Source organism: Symphalangus syndactylus, chromosome 16 (genome assembly GCF_028878055.3).
Source record: "Symphalangus syndactylus isolate Jambi chromosome 16, NHGRI_mSymSyn1-v2.1_pri, whole genome shotgun sequence".
NCBI classification, from domain to species: Eukaryota; Metazoa; Chordata; class Mammalia; order Primates; family Hylobatidae; genus Symphalangus; species Symphalangus syndactylus.
The window spans coordinates 96,878,110-96,899,563 of NC_072438.2; the positions used below are offsets into that span (position 1 = coordinate 96,878,110).

The 21,454-nt window shown below is 43.1% G+C and overlaps 1 long non-coding RNA gene across 1 annotated transcript in view; it reads left to right on the forward strand.

Moving 5' to 3' along the window:
* The window catches only part of LOC129465049 (uncharacterized), a 29,325-nt gene that overhangs the window by 2,141 nt on the left and 5,730 nt on the right, over positions 1-21,454 (forward strand). The window contains exon 2 of the long non-coding RNA XR_008651851.2: positions 2,007-3,288. This is a non-coding gene — a long non-coding RNA (uncharacterized lncRNA). The remainder of the gene's footprint in view (positions 1-2,006; positions 3,289-21,454) is intronic.

Below are 21,454 nucleotides of genomic sequence, written 5' to 3' on the forward strand. Positions count from 1 at the left end.
GACAAGGATGGGACCCACTCTGTAGGATTCACTACACAAATAGTAGTTATTAATAATTTATTGATGGTGATATCCATTTTGGAAAGGAGATAAATATATCTTCAGCTGACTCATAGGAAAAAGATGGTTTGCTTTTTCTTTAAAAGCATTTTTCCTGTCAAACTTCCAAGATAAACTTGTTGTTTTTCTGCCAGAGAAGCCCTAAGACCCGGAGGAATGTCTGCATTCCAGAATCTGGTCCTGGGATTCCCTGTGCCTGTCGAATCCAGCCAGCTGTTCAGAGGATCCGACTCAAAAAGTCTCACTTCTCACCCCACACGCTCATTACCTCTCAGATACTTGGTATCTGCTTAAAATGAAAGCTCTGGAATTAGCATCACTGAGAGGTAACTGTTTATTTAGTTTATTAACATATACCTCCACTGAAATGGCTAATAGATATGGTCTAGAAACCAAGGAGAACTCAAAATGGAAAGCTATCTATTCTTTGGAAGTTCAAGGCTATGCTTTTAATTGGTGCATTTAACCATAAGAAAAATGAACTATATGTTCATTTTTTTCTTTTAAAAGTTGGAGAGATGTTTGATGGAATTGTTTGTGACTAACAGTGTGTTATTCGATGATATGATCCGATTATTAGGTATTAATTTCCAGACCTGTGATGTAATGCTACCATATGCCCACAAGATGTCTGTCTCTCCCTGTGTGTTTTCCGCATAAATAGAATTTCCGACAGTATTAGGACTTAACCGAACCTTCTTGCCAAGGGGAAAGGCCATCCTTTGGGGCATCCTGGGGTGGAAGGCGTCTTGTGGGAACCACCTTGCTATCCACCCACACACGTTCCACCAGGCTTAGTCCTAAGCTGTCTTTGCTCCAGTTTTTCTCAGTACTCCGGGTTATAGTCGTGGGGTTTCGACTTGTCCTCAGACATCAGCAATTTGCTCACAGCCTCAGCTCTTACCCTCAAAGTGATTTGAAGCCAGAGAGTAAACATATTGCTTCTTCCTGAAACACTGATGTTACTTAGAAACCGGACAAAATAAATTTAGTTTTGAAACAATTAGTTTGAAATAGAAAGCAAAACTGGTAAGATTATTAAAGCAAAATTTTCTTCAACCTGAGAAAGCTGATTGAGAACAGTAAAAAAAAAAAAAAAAAAAAAAAAAAAGATAAAGCAACATTTGAAAGGACTTTCACAACTTTCGCGTTGCAGTCGCCCTCTGTAAAGGAGGACAAGCCCGCTCTGCCTTGTGGGTTTGTGAACACCTGGCAGCTGTAAGAGTTCGGATTTGTGAACACCTGGCAGCTGTAAGAGTTCGGATTTGTGAACACCTGGTGGCTGTAACAGTTGGTCACATGAGAAGCTTCTTGTAGCTTCTGGGATTGGAGGAAGAAGGAGGCAGGTGCTCAGAGGTGACACGTGTTGAGGAGGGGATTCTCTGTAGAGCAGTTGGCAAGGGCATGTCCCACCTACCTCCGAGGAGGGATAGGAAAGGGAGGGACGTGTTTCCCCTTCACCTGAGGCCAGTGAGGGGTCTCCTTGGTTTCTAGACCACATCTAGCAGCCATTTCAGTGGACGTGTATGTTAATAAATTAACAGTTGCCTCTCGATGGTGCTATATTCCAGAGCTTTTGTTTTAAGCAGTGCCCCCACGAAGTGAAGCACTCAGTCAGACACTACATGCCCTAGAGTGGTTCCAAGGGAACCGTGGGACAGCTCCAGGAGATGGGTTGGAGGTGACTGAGCTGCATGCTCACCTGCACTGGGATGAGCAGGGGTTCTGCATACTGGATACGGTGGGCATTTCAGTGGCAGCTAGGAGGAAAGCAAGGCTGGGGCAAAGTGAGCAGCCAGAAATAAAACTTTGCTCTTCCATCCCCCATTCAAAGAACTGTAGCTGGATGTCCACAGCTGGAAAATCCTCAGTTTGAACTGTATCCACACAGCACCAGTGGCAGACAATGGCAGCCACTCACAAAAGCTTTTTTCTATTTTGTCTAGGCATCCAAGAGTTCCCCAGCCTCCCTGCACCTGACATGTGATTAAGTTCTACCAGCCAAACATCAGCAAAAGGGGCCTGGCCCCTAGGGCCTTCCTGTGCTTTTTGTCACTTCCTGCTGGCTGGAAGAGGGATGAATCCCAGGACCCTGAGCTGGTGCTTAAGCTACTGTTTCTCGGCCCCACACCTTCCCTTTTATACTCTGCCTTGTAATGTAGGGACTGGGGAGCCATGTGCCACCTCTCCTGCCAGAGTCCTGTTCAGCTGTGCCAACAGATGCACCCAAGGCAACCAGAAGATGAGAGGTGGGAGAAGGGCCTGTGCCTCCCATTCTGTCCTGTCTGACTCCCGGTCCTACCAGCGTCATGCTATCCTTGCTTTTACACCCTGGCAGTGGCAGTTCATGAGCAAAGCAGCATATGAATTCGGTCTGCAGTTTCTCTGACACACGCAGAGCCAGCCTCATAGTGTCCCCTCGGAGATATCAGCAAAGTTGGCTTCCCAGCTCCACAGAACCCTGACTCCAAGAGCAGAGGCCCCAGCACCAGCCCAGAAGGTCTCTTCTTCAGATGTCTGCGTGTGATCTCTGGGCGGCAGCTCCTCCACATTTCTGAGTTTTGCTCACTCCTTCCTCTTTCCTTTGTTCTCTCCAGCCCAAGTTGTCAGCTGCTTCTTGCAGTGGCTCCTTCTGTGATATTTTAGTGTTTTGTTTTTACCTTTTCTCTCTTAAAATAATTTGGGTGTAATGTGGGTCTCCTGGCTGAACCCTGCCCCAGCCATGTGTGGAAGATGCTGTACTGTCCCGAGGAACTCCCTGCAGGAGAGAAGCTCACCCCACCAGCCTGTTCTTTGACCCTGGACTGTGACTCAAGCACTTTTGGAAGCCAGGTTACAAAGACTGCATCTTTTTCTCCTGATCCCTTCTCCTGCCCCAAGCTTGGAGGGATCACAAACAAGCTGGTGAATAAGGAAAATGTTGGAACAAAGGAAAAGCCTGTCATGCCCCATTCCCACCCACCCACACCCATCTTGCTAGCGTCTAAGAACGGCCACCAGCTCCATGTGTGAGAAGCTAAGTTGAAGACAGGAAATAAGTGACAGCACATCACACTGGACTTTGTGTTATCTCAGAGTGACTGGAAAGGCTAGGGTGCATGCCCAAGACTGCATCTTCGGTAAGAGAGAGCCCAGGGGACAAACCCCACAGACAACAATGATTTAAAAAGCAAGACATGGAGGAAGTGACTTCATGATCATCTTCTGCTTGGTGCTGCCCTTCCTGAGGTATGTGCTCCCCCTCACTCCTCCTTCCCCTCCTCCTCCTCCTCTTCGTCCTCCTCCTCCTCCTTCTGACCCATCTCCCAGTGAATTCCTCAGTTGTGTGTGCCCAGCTCTCATCCTTCACAGTGCACAGCTCCAGGCAGCCCCTCTGTGAGATTGGGCTTGGCATGCAGGTGGCACCCCCTTGCCATCCCAGGCAGTAAATCCAACCAGTTCTCCAAGGTCCATTCAAGTCCAGTTTCTATGGGAAATGTCCTTGATAGTGTTCTGAATATCAAACTTTTCTGTTTTTTTGGGTATCGTTCTTGGTCCTTCCCTTTTTTTTCCTTTGTCTCCTCCCCACATATAAGCAGCATGAGTCCTGTTGGTAAGATGGCTGTCTGCCTGTCCCACCACAGCCATCATGGTCACTGCCATCCCTGGCAGTCGGTTCTCTCCTGGGTTCTGCGAGGAGCATCTCCCTGCAGCATGCTGCCTGCATGTGCCCCTCTTCTCCCACTTGCTAGGGACAAAAACTGAGGAGGTTGCCTGACTCCTCTTTACTCCCACACCCTGTCACGGGGTCAGCCAGCCATAGTCAGCATGTGTGTGACTCCCAGCACCTCTCATTGTGTGCATCGTCCTCTCCAGTCCTTGTGCCCTGACATCTGTCCCAGTGGGCAGAACCTACTCTACTTGCTGTCATGTCCCCAACACCCAGACCATGTCTCCTACACATCAGTTACCAGGAAATGATTGCTGAATCAGTGAGCTGAGTGAATTAATAAATTAATATGTTAAACAGCTGATACCTGGGTAAAAGTATAATCCAGTGAGGTTAAAAACCAAAAGCTGCAGCAATCATGCTCCTTGGTTTTTACCCAGATGAGTTGAAAGTTAACATCACACGCAATCCTGCACAAGAGTATTTAAGCAGCTTTATTCAGAATTGTCAAAACATGGAAGAAAGCAAGATGTTCCTTTAGTAGGTGAATGGATAAATCAACTGTGATGCATACAGACTGTATTAGTCTGTTCTCACACTGCTATAAAGAACTGCCCAAGACTGGGTAATTTATAAAGGAAAGAGGTTTAATTGACTCACAGTTCCACAAGGCTGGGGAGGCCTCAGGAAACTTACAATCATGGAGGAAGGGGGCAGCAACCATGCCCTTCACATGGTGGTAGGAAAGAGAAGTGTCAAACAAACAGGAGAAAAGCCCCTTATAAAACCATCAGATCCTGTGTGAACTCACTCTCATGAAAACAGCAACATGGAGGCAATCACCCCCGTGATTCAGTCACCTCCCGCTGGGTCTCTCCCACAACACGTGGGGATTATGTGAGCTACAATTCAAGATGAGGTTTGGGTGGGGACACATCCAAACCATATCACAAACCATGCAATATTATACAGTGCTAAAAAATTAATGAGCTCTCAAGCCATGGAAAGTCATGGGGAAACCTTAAATGAACACTACATTTACTAAGAAGCCAACCTGAAAAGGCTATATGCTGTATCATTCCTACTATATGGCATTCTAGAAAAGGGAAATGATAGAGACATAAAAAAAAAGTGGTTTCCTTGGTTTGAGATAGGGGAGGAAGGGATGAATAGAAGGATTTTTAGGGCAGTGAAAGAATTCTGTGTATCATAGGGGTGGGTACATGTCTTACACTTGTCAAAACTCCTAAAATGTCCAACACTGAGTGAACCCCAATGTAAACTGTGAACTTTGGTGTGACACATAACAATGTGTCAGTATAAACTCATTGGTTATAACAAACGTACCACTCTGAGTGTGGTGTTGATAGTGGAGGAGGCTGTGCATGCATGGGGGCAGGTGGTATATGAGAACTCTGTCCTTTTTGCTTGATTTTGCCGTGAAAGTAAAACTGCTGTAAAAAATAAAGTCTCTTTGGAGAAAAAAACAACAAAAACCAAGAGCAAACCTCCAGGCAGTGGGAGTAATGACAGGAAGTCTCCCTATCTGGAGTGAATGTGGCGTGTTAAAGCATCAGAAGTCAGCTCAGGGAACCCAGACTGTAGTGAACAAGGGGCCACTTGGTATTGGTTTACTTGAGAGGACGGGTGGGACACAGGCCAGATCATATAAGGTCTTGTAAGCCAGGGTAGAAAAGTTTTAGATCTTTGAATAGGTTTAAGAAATGGAGTGTGGCATAATCTGATTTACTTTAAACATATTTCATACTACCTCTCATGGGAGATGGACTGGGACAAGGCAGCAGAAGAAGCTGGGACACCAGGGTCCAGGCTGTGATCCAGGACACAGAGAATGGAGGCATGGCTGCAGTCCTGGCAGTGGAGTTAGATGGAAATAGAAGGAGCGAGGATCCCAAATTGTATTCCAAAGAGGTTGTACTACATCCTACCAGCAATATATATGAGTGTCCCAATTCCTCCCCTTCCTTGCCAACACTAGATGTAATCAGTCTCTTAATTTTAGCCAATTTAATATGAGTTTAGTAGTAATACCTCTTGTGTATTTCCTTAGTGCACATTTCCTCAATTTGCTTTTCTTTTTAATTAATTATTTTGTTTTATTTTACTTTAAGTTCTGGGATGCATGTGCAGAATGTGCAGGTTTGTTACACAGGTATACTTAGGCCATGGTGGTTTGCTGCACCTATCAACCCATCATCTAGGTTTTAAGCCCCACATGCATTAGGTATTTGTTCTTTTTTTTTTTTTTTTTTTTTTTTGAGACGGAGTCTCGCTCTGTCGCCCAGGCTGGAGTGTAGTGGCGCCCTCTCGGCTCACTGCAAGCTCGGCCTCCCGGGTTCACACCATTCTCCTGCCTCAGCCTCTCCGAGTAGCTGGGACTACAGGCGCCCGCCACCACGCCCGGCTAATTTTTTTTTTGTATTTTTAGTAGAGACGGGGTTTCACCGTGGTCTCGATCTCCTGACCTCGTGATCCGCCCGCCTCGGCCTCCCAAAGTGCTGGGATTACAAGCGTGAGCCACCGCGCCCGGCCAGGTATTTGTTCTAATGGTCTCTGTCCACTTGCCCCCCATCCCCTGACAGGCCCTGGTGTGTGTGTTCCCCTCCCTGTGTCCATGTGGTCTCATTGTTCAATTCCCACTTGGGAATGAGAACATGCGGTATTTGGTTTTCTGTTCCTGTGTTAGTTTGCTGAGGATGATGGCTTCCACCTTCATCCATGTCCCTGCGAAGGACATGAACTCATTCTTTTTTATGGCTGCATAGTATTCCATAGTGTAGGTGTACCACATTTTCTTTATCCAGTCTGTCATTGATGGGCATTTGGGTTGGTTCCATGGCTTTGCTATTGTAAATAGTGCTGCAGTAAACATGGAGTGCATGTGTCTTTATAGTAGAATGATTTATATTCCTTTGGGTATATACGCAGTAATGGGATTGCTGGGTCAAATGGTATTTCTGGTTCTAGATCCTCGAGGAATCAACACACTGTCTTCCACAATGGTTGAACTAATTTACATTCCCACCAACAGTGTAAAAGCGTTCCTATTTCTCCACAGCCTCACCAGTATCTATTGTTTCTTGACTATTTAATAATCGCCATTCTGACTGGCGTGAGATGGTATCTCACAGTGGTTTTGATTTGCATTTCTCTAATGATCAGTAATGATGAGCTTTTTTTCATATGTTTGTTGGCCGCCTAAATGTCTTCTTTTGAGAAGTGTCTGTTCATATCCTTTGCCCACTTTTTGGTGGGGTTGTTTGTTGTTTGTCTCGTAAATTTGTTTAAGTTCCTTGTAGATTCTAGATATTAGACCTTTTTCAGATGGGTAGGTTGCAAAAAATTTCTCCCTTTCTGTAGATTGCCTGTTCACTATGATGCTAATTTCTTTTGCTGTGCAGAAGCTCTTTAGTTTAATTAGATCCCATTTATCAATTTTGGCATTTGTTGCAATTGCTTTCGGTGTTTTCATCATGAAGTCTTTGCCTATGGCTATGTCCGGAATGGTATTGCCTAGATTTTCTTCTAGGGTTTTTATGGTTTTGGGTTTTACATTTAAGTCTTTAATCCATCTTGAGTTAATTTTTGTATAAGGTGTAAGGAAGGGGTCCAATTTCAGTTTTCTGCATATAGCTGGCCAGTTTAACACTTATTAAATAGGGAATCCTTTCCCCATTGCTTGTTTTTGTCAGATTTGTCGACGATCAGATGGTTGTAGATGCATGGTATTATTTCTGAGGTCTCTGTTCTGTTCTATTGATCTATATGTCTGTTTTGGTACCAGTAGCTGCTGTTTTGGTTACTGTAGTCTTGTAGTATAGTTTGAAGTCAGGTAGCATGATGCCTCCAGCTTTGTTCTTATTGCTTAGGATTGTCTTCGCTATATGGTCTCTTTTTTGGTTCCATATGAAATTTAAAGTAGTTTTTTTTTCTAATTCTGTGAAGAATGTCAATGGTAGCTTGATGGGAATAGCATTGAATCTATAAATTAATTTGGGCAGTATGGCCATTTTCACAATATTGGTTCTTCCTATTCATGAGGATGGAATATTTTTCCACTTGTTTGTGTCTTCTCTTATTTCCTGGAGCAGTGATTTTTAGTTCTCCTTCAAGGGGTCCTTCATGTCCCTTCTAAGCTGCATTCCTGGGTATTGTATTCTCTTTGTAGCAATTGTGAATTGCTCTCTGCTTGTCGAGCAGAATTGCTCTCTGCTTGTCTATTGTTGGTATAGGAATGCTTGGGAGTTTTGTAAATGTTCAACATACACGTATTATGTGATGCAAACATCCCACTTCTACATATTGACCCAGGAGAAATGAAGACATTTGACTATATAAGACTTGTACTGGCTGGGCATGGTGGCTCATGCCTGTAATCCTAGCACTTTGGGAGGCCGAGGTGGGTGGATCATCAGAGATCAGGAGTTTAAGCCAGCCTGGCTAACATGGGAAAACCTCATCTCTACTAAAAATACAAAAATAAATAAATAAATAAAGATGTTAAATAGAAAGTAAATCTCTACTAAAAATACAAAAATTAGAGGGGCGTGGTGGTGTACACCTGTAGTCCCGTTTACTCTGGAGGCTGAGGCAGGAGAAGTGCTTGAACCCCGGAGGCAGAAGTTACAGTGAGCTGAGATCGCACCACTGCACTCCAGCCTGGGTGACAGAGCGAGATTCCATCTCAAAAAAAAAAAAAAAAGACATACATATAAATATTCATGGGAACTTATTTGTAATAGCCAAAACTTGAAATCAAGCCAAATGTTAACAGGTGAATGGCTAAACAAACAAACGTTAACCCGCGAATGGCTAAGCGAACTGTGACGTTCATTTTTTCTTGTGGAATTGTATTGCATTCTATTGATAGTATGCAAATAATTCCCCAATAAAAAATGAATTATTGATATATGCTACAAAATTATTGAATCTTATGCTGCGTGAAAGAAGCCAATAAAAAAGAGTACATAACATATGATTTCATTTATGTAAAATTCTAAAAAATGCAAACTAATATATAGTGACAGGAAGCATATCAGTGGTAGTCTGGGGATAGTAGGGAGAAGCAAGAAAGAGGGGTTACAGAAAGTTCCAAGGAAACTTTTGGGGATGATGATATGTTTATTATCTTAATTATCGTGCTGATTTCATGGGCATATACATATGTCAGAACTTACCAAGTTGTGCACTTTAAGTATGTGCAGTTTATTATGTGTCAGTTGTACTTTAATAAAGATGTTAAATGAAAGTAAATGCAGGGTAATGACAGGGAATTTCAAATAAAATAACTGAAAAAAAAGAAGAAGGAGTGAGGATTCATGCAGTTATTGCCAGCAAGGCAGTCATGGGGATTACATGTAGAATTAAGGAAAATAATCACAAGCAACTCCTGAGATTCCAGCTTGAACCACTAGAAAGTAAGAGTACAGAAGGGGTGGGAGGTTGTCGTCCTGAACTGGGAATGAAGAATCAGCTTTGGGCAGGAAATTGAGATGTGTTACTTCAAAGATACCTGTAACTTAGAGGAGATTGTTTACTTTCTTTCTAGATTTAACAAAGAAAGATCACACAGCTCTTACAGACGTGGAGACTTGGAAGTTCAAGGTCTAGGGGCTACATCTGGTGAGGGCCCTCTTGCTGGTAGGGACACTGTAGAGTTCCAAGGCAGTGCAGAACATCGCATGGTAGGGACTCAGCAGAGATGGCCAAATTGGCTCTTAGTATAGACCTGCTCTTCTGAAAACCAACCCATGCCCTCTATAACCCATTAATCCAAGACTAGATTACTCCACTCACCTCTTAAAGACTCCACCTCTTTTTCTCTTTTTTTTTTGAGTTGGAGTTTTTCACTCTTATCCCCCAGGCTGGATTGCAATGGTGCAATCTGGGCTCACTGCAACCTCCGCTTCCTAGGTTCAAATGATCCTCCTGCCTCAGACTAATGAGTAGCTGGGACTACAGGCGTGCACCACTATGCCCAGCTAATTTTTGTATTTTTTTGTTGTTGTTAGTAGAGACAGGGCTTCACCGTGTTGGCCAGGATGATCTTGAACTCCTGACCTCAAGTGATCCACCCACCTCAGCCTCCCACAGTGCTGGGATTATAGACGTGAGCCACTGTGCTGGCCCTTCACCTCTTAGTACTGTGATATTAGGAATTAAGTTTCAACATGGGTTTCAGAGAGAATAAACATTTAATAACAACATGTTTGGCCAGAAATTTTCTTGTGGCCTCATCTTCCAGCCCTGACATAAAGAAAAACAGTGCTACACTTGAACAACACATTCCAGATATGTGCTGAAAGTTTCAAGACTTTTAGACAGTTATTCAACTTACACCATAGTGAAAAAGAGTCTTCACTGCAAAAAAAAGATAGGAAAGTATGAACCTCAAATGTCTCTTGAATATATCCTCTTTATTTATATTATAAATTTCTATTAAAAAAAGAGATTTCCTATCTAGTAAGGGGCTTTATCCATGTGAAGAAAAGAAAACTTAAATGTATGTTGAAGTACAGGTTAAGACCTCTTTGAAAGTTCAGAAATAAGATATGAGAAGGACTTTTGCGAAGACATGTCATATCTTAGTCAGACTCTGAAAAACACATTGCAGGTTGTCAGACTCATCCTTGCTTTCAAGAACTGGCTAAGAAACACAAAGGTGTTGGAAAGGAAGAGGAAAGGAAAAATGCAGACGATGTTTCCTTCCCCCCCCCCCCGCCCCCCAGAAATATAAACAATCGTGGAGACTTTTGGTCAGGCAAAGTTATCTGAGATTCTGCCAAAGTCAGGTAGTTCTATCACTTAGAAATACTTCAGTTGTAAGAAACAGAACATTCAACTTCATTTTATATTACAGAAATGTATTGGCTCATGTAACTTGTCAGATCCAGAGTTCAGTGGATCTGACCTTGGGATTCTGTTTCAAGGATCAGACAAGCCCCCTCTTCGTAATCACCTGATGGGTTATAGCCACTCCTTGTTCTGCATCCCTCTGGGTTCTCATCCGCTAGGAAAGAACATCTATGCCAGCCACTAGCAAACAAAATCCTACGTTTCACTGTGTTTGGCTCACTTGGGGCAGGTCCTCATACTGGACCTCATGCCAGTCCTGCAGCTGAGAGAAGCCTGAGTCTCAGTCCTGTGCCCTGACCTACTGCAGTGAAGTCAGCTCCCCCTGCCCCATGGGCTGCACAAACAGACCAGGGCAGATACCTACATGGGGTCATGCTCAGAGTCAGGTTCCAGCTCCAGGTGAGGGCTGAGAGGAGCAGGTGGATGTGGGGCAGGGAGCTGGAAGAACACTCAACACTCAAGAGACATCAGGTAGATGAGGCATGCCTTTATTCAGCAACTCCCTCACAGGGTCAGTGTTACTTTTATATGTTACACAATAGTGGTTGAGAGCTAGGTGGTGAGCTTCTCTATGTTATGCCCACATGGCTGTGATTATATAAGTCATGAGACTGTGCGCCTGCACCACAAACCCTCTGAGTCATCCAGGCTGCTTACCTCAGCCTATGCCTGCTGCCCTATGCCTGATTAGCTGCAGCACAGCCATGTTCCTTACGCATGGCATCAGGCATGACTACCATGGAAAGGCACTGGGTACTGGCCATTCCTGTCATGCAAGTGGCCACTACAGAAGACTCTGTCAGTAATAATGCCACCCACTTTCCAGCCCCACTTTGTGAAGAAGACAGAAACAGCCTTTTGGGTGGTCAATGCCTACCTTTATTCCTAAGATGACTGACTGTAATAGAGACTTAAATAGTAGGAAACCAGATTTGGGAAGGTAACTATGAAGGCAAACTCCATTAATTTGTCCATTCATTGAACATGTTTTATAGAATACTGTTTTGATTTATAGATACATTGTAGAAAAATTAAATCAAGCAAATTAATATGTCCATCCCCTCACTAACTTATTGTTTTGTGTGTGTGTGGAGACAGAATGTTACAAATCTATTCTTTTAGCAGTTTTGAAATATGCAATACATTATGATTAACTATGGTCACCATGCAGTGCAGTAGATCACCAAAACTTATTCCTCTAGTCTAATTGAAATTTTGTATCTTGTTTAAAACATTTGTACAAATTTAGGGGTATAAGTGCAATTTTTTGTTACATGGATATATTGTGTAGTGGTGACACAGGCTGGGCTTTTAGTGTAACCATTACTAGAGTAGTGTACATTATACTCATTAAGTAGTTTCTTATCCCTCACTCCTCCCACCTTCCCACCCTTCCTAGTCTCCATGTCTGTTATCCCACTCTCTATGTCCATGTGTACACATTGTTTAGCTCCCATCAACTCCCCTTACCCTACCCCTTCAGCCCCCCACTCTGGTAACTACCTCTCTACTCTCTGTTTCTACGAGATCAACTTCTTAAGATTCTACATGTAAGTGAGATCATGCAGTATTTGTCTTTTTGTGCATGTTTTTATTTCTTGCAATTTAATGCTTACTAATATGGAATTGGGTAGAAAAATTAGTTGTAGGCAATAGTCCCTGAAGAACAAGACCATAGAACTGCTTATCAGCCTTGGTTGGATTTGAAGGCAGTAAGAACCTAATTACCACCAGTAAATGAGAACTTGGACGTATGACACACTAGGAAACAGCTGCTTAAATTATCACCTGTGGTCCCTGGGAATACAAAGCCTGTCGAAGGCAGACGGAGGACCCAGTGACTGCAGCAACACCATAGTGAGAATGAGGACTCTAAGGAGGGCGGGAGGTGGCTGCTCATGACCAAACTGAAGAGTTCAAAGAAAGGAAATGCCAGCTCAGGGGTTTACATTCTCAGTTCAAGGTATGTCCAGTGACAAGCCTCTAAGTCCTAAATGATTGCTTATCTCCTGTAGCTGCTGGCCTGATTTCACCAAAAATCCCAAATGGAGGCCAATCATGCACATGACTGAATTACAGAGTAAGTTGATTCAGAACTTCGTTCACCAGGTCTTCTTTAGCAAATATAGGAAATTTTTTGGTTAGGAGTGAGAATAGGAGACAAGGGAATGAGGACTTCGGAGCTTCTCCTGCTAACAGAGGCTCCTCCTTTGATGAGGCCAATCCTACCATCACCTAATGTAGTTACCTTGAAAGAAAGGACAGTTCTTCCCATACCAGTTTCTACCTCCCCCACTGCCTCTACACCTATAGTTATAATCGGATCCCCGTATACCCTAGAGGCACAGTATGGAATCTGACTGAGAAAGAAAGGAGTTACTCATCAATGTAATTACGATGTTTTACAATTTGTTTATATTTATTTACATTAATTTACATTTACTGATATTGAATTACAGAAGAAACTGGGTAATATGTCTTGTCATATATTATAAAGACATTAAGCCAGGGTAAAAGGAACATGAGTTTGGGCAAAATGTATAAGATATTCTGGAGTCTTTTACTTTTGCTAGATACCAGCATTCTTATTCTCTGTCACAATTTAGCCCTAGGGAACTTGATTACCTTCCTATTCTACAGGGCGGTATATTGGTTCAATTTCTTGATGACATCATACTTATTGAACTAGATAAGCCAAAAATATCCTGTCAATCACATGTAAGATGGAGCAGGGGAGATAAGCCCAGTGAAAATTTGCAAGGGCCGCCACAACTTTGGAGTTTCTGCTAGGCCAGATGTAACCCAACGGTGGGGAGTGAAAGTCAATTGTTATTATTTGACACCCTATAACTAAAAAATAAGCATTAAACTTTCATTCCATCTGATATTGAAATGAAACTCAATGCTCCTTTTTTATTTGGTCAGCCTTTTTTTTTTTTTAATTTGATTTTGGAGGCAGGGTATACCTCCTTTAGGTATGCTGCTCTGACCCACTTATTGAGTACCTTGAAAATACAGTTTTAAGGAGAGCCTGAAGCAAGAGAGGGCAATGAGATCTGCTATCTGGTATCCCAGCTGATGCAATAGGAAGGACCGGATGCTTCATGGAAACTATCGCAAGCCTAGTGTCTTAGTCCATTCTTGCACTGCTATAAAGAACTACCTGAGACTGGGTAATTTATAAAGAAAAGAGGTTTAATTGGCTCATGGTTCCACAGGCTGCACAGGAAGCATGGCTAGGGAGGCCTCAGGAAACTTACAATCATGGCAAAAGGCAGCAGGCAAGCAGGCCCATCTTACGTGGGCTAGAGCAGGAGGGAAAAAGAGAAGGAGAAGGCGCTGCACACTCTTAAACAACCAGATCTTGCAAGAACTCACTCACTATCAGGAGAACAGCAAGCGGGAGATCTGCTCCCATGATCCAGTCACCTCCTACCAGACCCTCCTCCAACGTTGGAGATTACCATTTGACATGAGATTTGGCCGGGGTACACAAATCCACACCATATCACCTAGTAATGCTTTTTTGGAAAATAACTACAACGTTTTTTTTTTTTTCTGAAATGGCTCTTTGTTGCTCCTGGGCCCTGGTAGAGACCAGATGCCTAACTATGGGACATTAAGTGATCATAAGATCTAAATCATGAGTCACACAATTTGACTTTTATAACAGCACGGGGTGGAATGAAAGTGGCATATATGAGGCTGAGCATCCAGAGACTCATCTCTCAGCATGCCCACCAACGCCACACAGGTGTCTCTCTTTTAACCAGCCCTCAACTATGGCCTCCCTTGATTGTCTGAGGAAAACAAATGTTGATGCTAGTTTACAGAAGGTTCTGCATGGTATGCTGGTAACAGCTCATGAGAGATTTCTGCAGCTCTTCCCAGGTTTGCTCCAATAGAAGAGTAGTAAAGGGAATTTCTCCCAAGGGAAGAAATCGAGCAGAATATGAAATGTCTCATTTTCTTTTGGAAGGATACACGTCCAGATATATGGCTTATAACTGATTCACAGGAAGTCGATGGTAGGTTGGATACTTGAGGACCTGAAAGAAATAACCCTGGAGAATCGGTGACAAAGAGTTCTGTAGAAGAGGCAGAAGCACAGAGTATAAGATACTTGTGTTCTTTATGATTCTTAACCAAAGGACATCAATTTCAGATAAGTGTTTCAGGAACCACATGGGGAGATGACCAGCCTGTGAAGGTCAGCCAGCCTTTTCTTATGCCATCTGTGTTTTCCCAGTGAGCTCAGGAATAAGACGGCCATGGTGTCAGGGATGAAGATTAAACATTAATTCCACAACATGGGCTTTGCCTCTTTAAGGCTGAGTTGGCCCATCCCTGCTGTGTGTGCCTCCTGTTAAGAGTAGACAATGTTGGGCTGGGCACAGTGGCTCGTGCCTGTAATCCCAGCACTTTGGGAGGCTCAGGTGGGTGGATCATGAGGTCAGGTGATCAAGACCATCCTGGCTAACATGTTGAAAACCTGTCTCTACTAAAAATACAAAAAATTAGCTGGGCATGGTGGCACGCACCTGTAGTCCCAGCTACTTGGAAAGCTGAGAAAGGAGAATCGCTTGAGCCCCGGAGGCAGAGGTTGCAGTGAGCTGATCGCACAACTGCACTCCAGCCTAGGCAACAGAGCAAGACTTCATCTCAAAAAATAAATAAATGAAAGAAAGACAAGAAAAAAGAGTAGACAACGTTGAGTATCATATATGAAGTCATTCTGTTGCGGGCAGACAGACATGCAGGGGAAGATTCGTTACCTAAGACCCTTTTCATTGTGGAAAAAAACAGTTATTTGTCCTCTCTGGAATAGATATTTTGGGTATGAAATGCTTCTGCCAATACTACCATCAAAAAGAATCCATTAATTCGATTATGGTGTCCCATAAACCTTGTTTCTGACCTAATAAGTCATTTTCTAGCAAGAGAAGTGAAGCAATGGCCTTATTCCTATGGCATTCTGCAGTCTTCCTATTTATCTCAGCACACATGTGCAGCTGACCTTAACAAATGGGGGAGTGACCTCTTGCGTACACAGATAACATCCATCAGTGGCATCGTGTGAGATTGGGTGATGTCCTATAGTATGCAGTATGCACTTTGAAAGGATGACCAAGATGTGAAGCTGTTTTCCCAATGGCCAAAATATATGGGTCCCAGATTCCTGGAAGTGAGAATACACAACTCCTTTGTTATTACACCTAATAACCCCCTCACAAATGTTGAATTCTTGTTCCTCCAACTTTGTGCTTTCCTTGATTAAAAGCATCAGTTCCCAAATCAGAAAATGCTGAACCTCAGGTTATCATCAGCGACATCCGTACTGCCAAACCAGTGGCAAAAGTTAACAGAAGACTACAACAGTGCAATATAAACAGGACCCAAAGGGCTCAAGCCCTTGAAGAATGAAGATTTCATCTACGAGGCAAATAGCCAAAGTGTTTTTTCAGTGGACAAAAACAAGTCGATTGTAAATAATTATAATTATGATCTCTTATGGAAATGAGGCTTTGTGATCACTGGTAGAAATGAGGACTATGCTAACTACAATTTCTTGCTCATTCTGTGAAAGATGTATTAGTTCCTTTTTTCTTTTTTCCTTTTCCTTTAATTTGATAGATGTGTTGGCAGTGATTGATGCCTTCACATAGTCTTTCGTTTGCAGAGATTATGATTGTGACTGGCAAGAACACCTCCAGTAATGAAGGTGCTGATGGACAAGACCCTGGATAGCCCTTCTTTTGCAGAGAAGATGGGGCTGCTTTTCATCTGTATGAAGAATAAATCCATTGTGTTGGGCAGGATCATTTGTTGTCATGCAGTATGGCAGCAGGTTCAGTATAGAATGGTGTGCAGATGCTGAGTTGCATATACAGGTTTCTGTGACACTTTTGGTGGATCGACACTCCATTCTTACCTCTTCCGTAAGCACAGCTTTTCAGAAAGGCCTTCCAGAGTTATGCCTGGAGCCCAGGGCACAGACCACTTCTCTAGCTTTTTGACCCTACTGGAAGCATCTGATTCTCTGCATTAAACCCCTTTCTATTTAAGATAGCTAGTGATTCCTGCTTCTTGCTTCTTAGCCTGAGTATGGCTTGGATACTTTCTTCCAGTGCTTTGGAAGAAGACACAAAAACTACATATGAACTCTCCATTTTTCCCAAGCTGGTTTCTCAGTTGATCTTCCTCCTTTCTATCAATGATAGCTCATTCTCCCTGTCAGCTCTCTGCTGACTGTTTTCTTCATGCCTTCTCTGAATTCCTCTTTCTTCTCATCCCTACTGCCTCACTCCTAGCACAGGCAGGCTCCATTACCACACAGGTATACCCAGCATCACCTACTCATCTATGATGTGGCTTCACTCATCCCATTCCGCATTCTTTTAGAGCTTTTAGAGCTTTGACACATTCATTTTCTTAAAAAAAAAGAAAGAAAGAAAGAAAAAAAAAAAAACTGGACACAGTGGCTCATGTCTGTAATCCCAGTGCTTTGGGAAGCTAAGGCAAGAAGATTGCTCGATGCCAGCAGTTTGAGGCCAGCCTGGACAATACGGTGAGACCCCCATCTCTACAAAAATTATAAAAAATAATCAACTGGGTGTGGTAACATACACGTCTAGTCCCAGCTACTTGGGAAGCTGAGGCAGGAGGATCACTTGAGCCCAGGAGTTTGAGGCTGCAGTGAGCTATGATGGTGCCACTCTACTCCTGCTTGGGCAAGAGAGTGAGACCCTGTCTCAAGACAAAGCAAAACAATAAAACAAAAATAAGCATGTTATTTTCTTGTTTTAAAAACCCAGTCACTAAGGTAAACTACAAGACAAAGCCCCCAACACCATAGTATGGAGTTAGCAGCCTCCCCCTCTGCTTCCTGCACATCTTCGAAGCCTTATTACTGATTGGTACGTTACAGCAACTCTCAGCCCCCTGGTCATGCAGCAGATCATTCTAGCTGTGCCCTCATTCCAAACATCTCCCTCCTGGAGAGTGCTGACTGGCTACCTTCATCTGCCCAAATTCCACCACCTTTGACTTCCTGCTCAGGGTCCACCTTTCCCATGATTTGCCCCTAATTTATCTAGCTCAGAATAACCATCTGTCCTATGAACTCCTACAGGATTTAGAAAAGAACTGAGCCATGCATTCAATCTCACACTGCTTTGTGCTATCTCTTGGATGTTTTTGTTTGTTTTTATGTGTTTTTGTTTTGTTTTGTTTTTGGTTTGTTATCTCTTAAACTGTTCTACATTCTTTTAATGTGTAGGTTATAAATCCTGAGAACCACAGATTATCACTGTGTCATCCACAATGCATGTTACAAATCGATTCATAAAGCAGGGTTTAATCCATAATTATTCAACTGAGTGGACATTTGGGAATCGTGGATGGGGAAACAGCTCACGCAATCAACCCTGGAGGGTGATGGTAAATACTGTGTGTTCTAATGTCAGCTCAGTTATGCGTGTCTTCTGTGCATAAAGTGTTTTTTCACTTGTATCTGAGATTTCCTGCCCCCCGAATGGGGGTAAGTCTATTGACTCATTTATCAGGAGTCCTGTGAAGTGCAGTATTGTTTGTAAAGCATCTCCTTCCTCTGATAAACAGCAACATGAAGAGACCAGTGTAACTTTCCTCATGAAGTATGTTTAAGTCATGGATCTAAAATTTGAGAGAAGCAAAAGAAATCCAGTAAATTTTGAACTTGACAAAGGTGACCTCTTGTCCTTGAACCAAGTGGTACTAATTTAGAAAAGAAGAAAAAAAAATCCTTGTTTCTGCCAGAGTTTATGTTTTCAATTCACTTATCCAAAGTTTTGTTATTTTTTTGTTGTTTTTGAGGGGAAACTCCTATATCCCACTAGATTGATGAAACTCCCGTATGTTATAGGAGTAAAGTACGTGGTTTCCTCATCTAAGCATCTTCCCAGAAAAGTAAGTGTTTGTGTTAGAAATCAACACACTGGATCCTAATTTATTGAACAAGCTAAACATCTGCTCCAGGCCAGGCACTGCTCTGGGGAAGTAGAGATGGCGGAGATGTACTCCCTGTCCTCAGGGTGTTCACACACTGGCCAGGTGAGCCCCTTGCGAGTTATGATGCTCCCCACCGAGCATAATGACAGACACGCAGGGGTAGCAGGGCAGGGTCAGGGCAGAACTTTTCACCGGACATTCAGGCATACTTCACAGAGGAGATAGGCCTTGAATTCTGAGCTGGAGGCTAAGACAGGATTTTGCCAAGCACTGAGCCATTAGAGTTAGCACATTCCCAGGGGAGAGGGAACAATTTTTGCAAGGGCACCTGGCATAAAAATATTGGCTTAATGAAGGGAGGTGTGTATTAGCACATGGCTGCAAGGAAGGTTGTCTAGGGAGTCATAAGGAAAGATTACGTAAAAGTGGGTTTCAGGGGTCTTTAAGTTGCAGGGAAGGAATTTGGGAAGCAAGAATATTGAGTTTTGTGGGAAGTCAGGGAAGGGCACGGAAGGGATTGGTATAACAATTTGGACTTCCAAGGAAGAGACCTTTCTAGGGATAGATTTCTTTTTTTCTATGAGACAGAAATAAAAACCCACAGACTACAGTGGATGATTCATGCCAGTGTGTGGATTTATATGTACATACTGTGCAAACGCAGGACAGTGTAACAGTAAGTGGAGCAGAAGCTAAGGGGCTTGCCTCCTAGAAATACTTGACTTCTAGAAATTTGCATGGTGTGACGCAAAGACGGAGACTCTTAGGACACAACCTCTTACTGTGTGGCCGTGGCCAAATAACCTTTGAAGAGGGTCTTTATTCACACATCATAAAATGAGGGCAACAAGACTTTCCTCTGTGTTGAGGTAATTGCATATATAATGTATCTGGCTGACAAATTGGTTCCCAGTAAGTAATAGAAGTTAAAATATGAAGACATAGTCAAAATCTCAGTACTTGTTAATTTCTCTCTCCTCCTTTGCTGCAGACTGAACTTTCATTGGAAGTAGGTCCACATGGTTAACAAAATGGCCTCCTTGTTTTTTCAAAAAAAAATTTTTTTAAAGGCTCATATTGTGCCCACTTTCAAAATTAACCCCAGCGTACAGTAACTGGCACACTCTTTCTTCCAGTGTGGAAATGCACTCCTACATGGCTAGTGGGTGTGCAGATCAGAATTCTGTGGGCTAATCGCTTGCAGCACACACGGTTGTCCCTTAAGGAATTCTTCTCCATTTTCTTTTGAACACACCCGTGGAAGTCATTCTGGGTGTGGCCTTTGGAAGTCTTGTGAAGAAAGTGTCCTGTCCAACAGCTGCCTTCTCTATAGGTCACCCAGGGTCTCCCCTCCCACCTCACCACTGCTCTCTCAATGTCTTGGGGTAACTTCTGGGTTTTCTATGAAATGGGGGCCTCCCAGAGGCAACAGCCTCACACTGCGACACGATCTTCTTTCCTCTGATTCACCCAGGCATTTTTGGTGGGCTGAGTGTTGAGAATCAAAACATCTACACCCACATTAGTTTACTGTCTACACTAACGTCCATTTATTCTTCCACTGTCTTAACCAACCTGACATTGCTACTGCAGCTAACTCTTGCCCAGGAAGATTAAACTTATCAAACAACATTTTTGCTAATTTCAATGACTTCTCCGAAATTAACTTAAATCGACATTCAGCTAGTCAGTTTACAATAAAGACATTGGACCTTTTCTATTATACCTTAGGAGAGGTATACACCCCTCCCAAATGAGTATATCATGAACACTAACCAATCCTAACCACCCTCCCGTTTTGAAAACCTGCCTTAGACTAGACAATGAAAACCTCATAAATGTCCCTCCTTTGTCCCACCCTTTCCAAGATGAACCTAAGACAATCCAGATGGTGTTCCCCTCACTTTGGTAAACAGCAAGCTCATTTTTGCTTTGTCACCAGCCTGCTCTGGTAGGACTTTTGGGGAGCAGGATTTGGCAGCAGAAATGCCATCATGGCCAGGTCATTGCAGTTGCTTTGGTGTCCTGTGCTCACTGTTGAGTGCACATCTCTTTGAGGACTGTGCAAGGCCATGTGCAAGGTGGTTAAAAGTGTCTGCCATGGATCTAGATGCCAACACTGACTAGCACCATCATCTGGTAAGCCCTGTCTCTGTGTCTGCAGGTGGTGGGCTGAATAATGGCTCCAGAGTTACCCACTGCCAACCCCTTCTATCTTGTATGGCAAAAGGGACTTTGCAGATATAATTAGGCTTAGAGATCCTGGGGTGGAGAGATTGTTCTTGATTATCCAGAACAGCCCTAAATCTAATCACAAGTATCCTTATGAGAGAAGGCAGAGGGGAGTTTGATAGAGAGGAGAGGCAATGTGCAGACAGAAGGAGAGACTGGAGTGATGCACTTTGAAGACAGAGGAACAGGCCACAAGCCAAGGAATGCACGTAGCCAACAGAGGCTGAAAAGGCAAAGAAATATGTTTTCCTCTCAAGCCTCTAGAAGGAGCCAGCCCACACCTTGACTTCAGACACTGGAATGAGACTGACTTTAGGCTTCTGACCTCCAGAACTGTAGGTCACACCCAACACATTCGTGTTATTTCAAGCCAGCAGCTTTATGGCAATTTGTTACGGCAGAAGTTGGAAACAAATTAACTCATTTTTTTTTACAACTTTAAACTTCATTATAGACACAGAACCTATCTCCTAGGGTTTATACGAAGGCTAAATGAGTTAATTTATGTAAAGCACTTATATCAGTGTCCAAGATATAATAAGCAGACAATAAATACTGAGAATTGTTATTATAGGTCTCATATCTCTAATACTGAGTGTTGTATTGTGTCTATGAGGCTGCATATGGGCAGGGTGTCTGTCTGTCCCA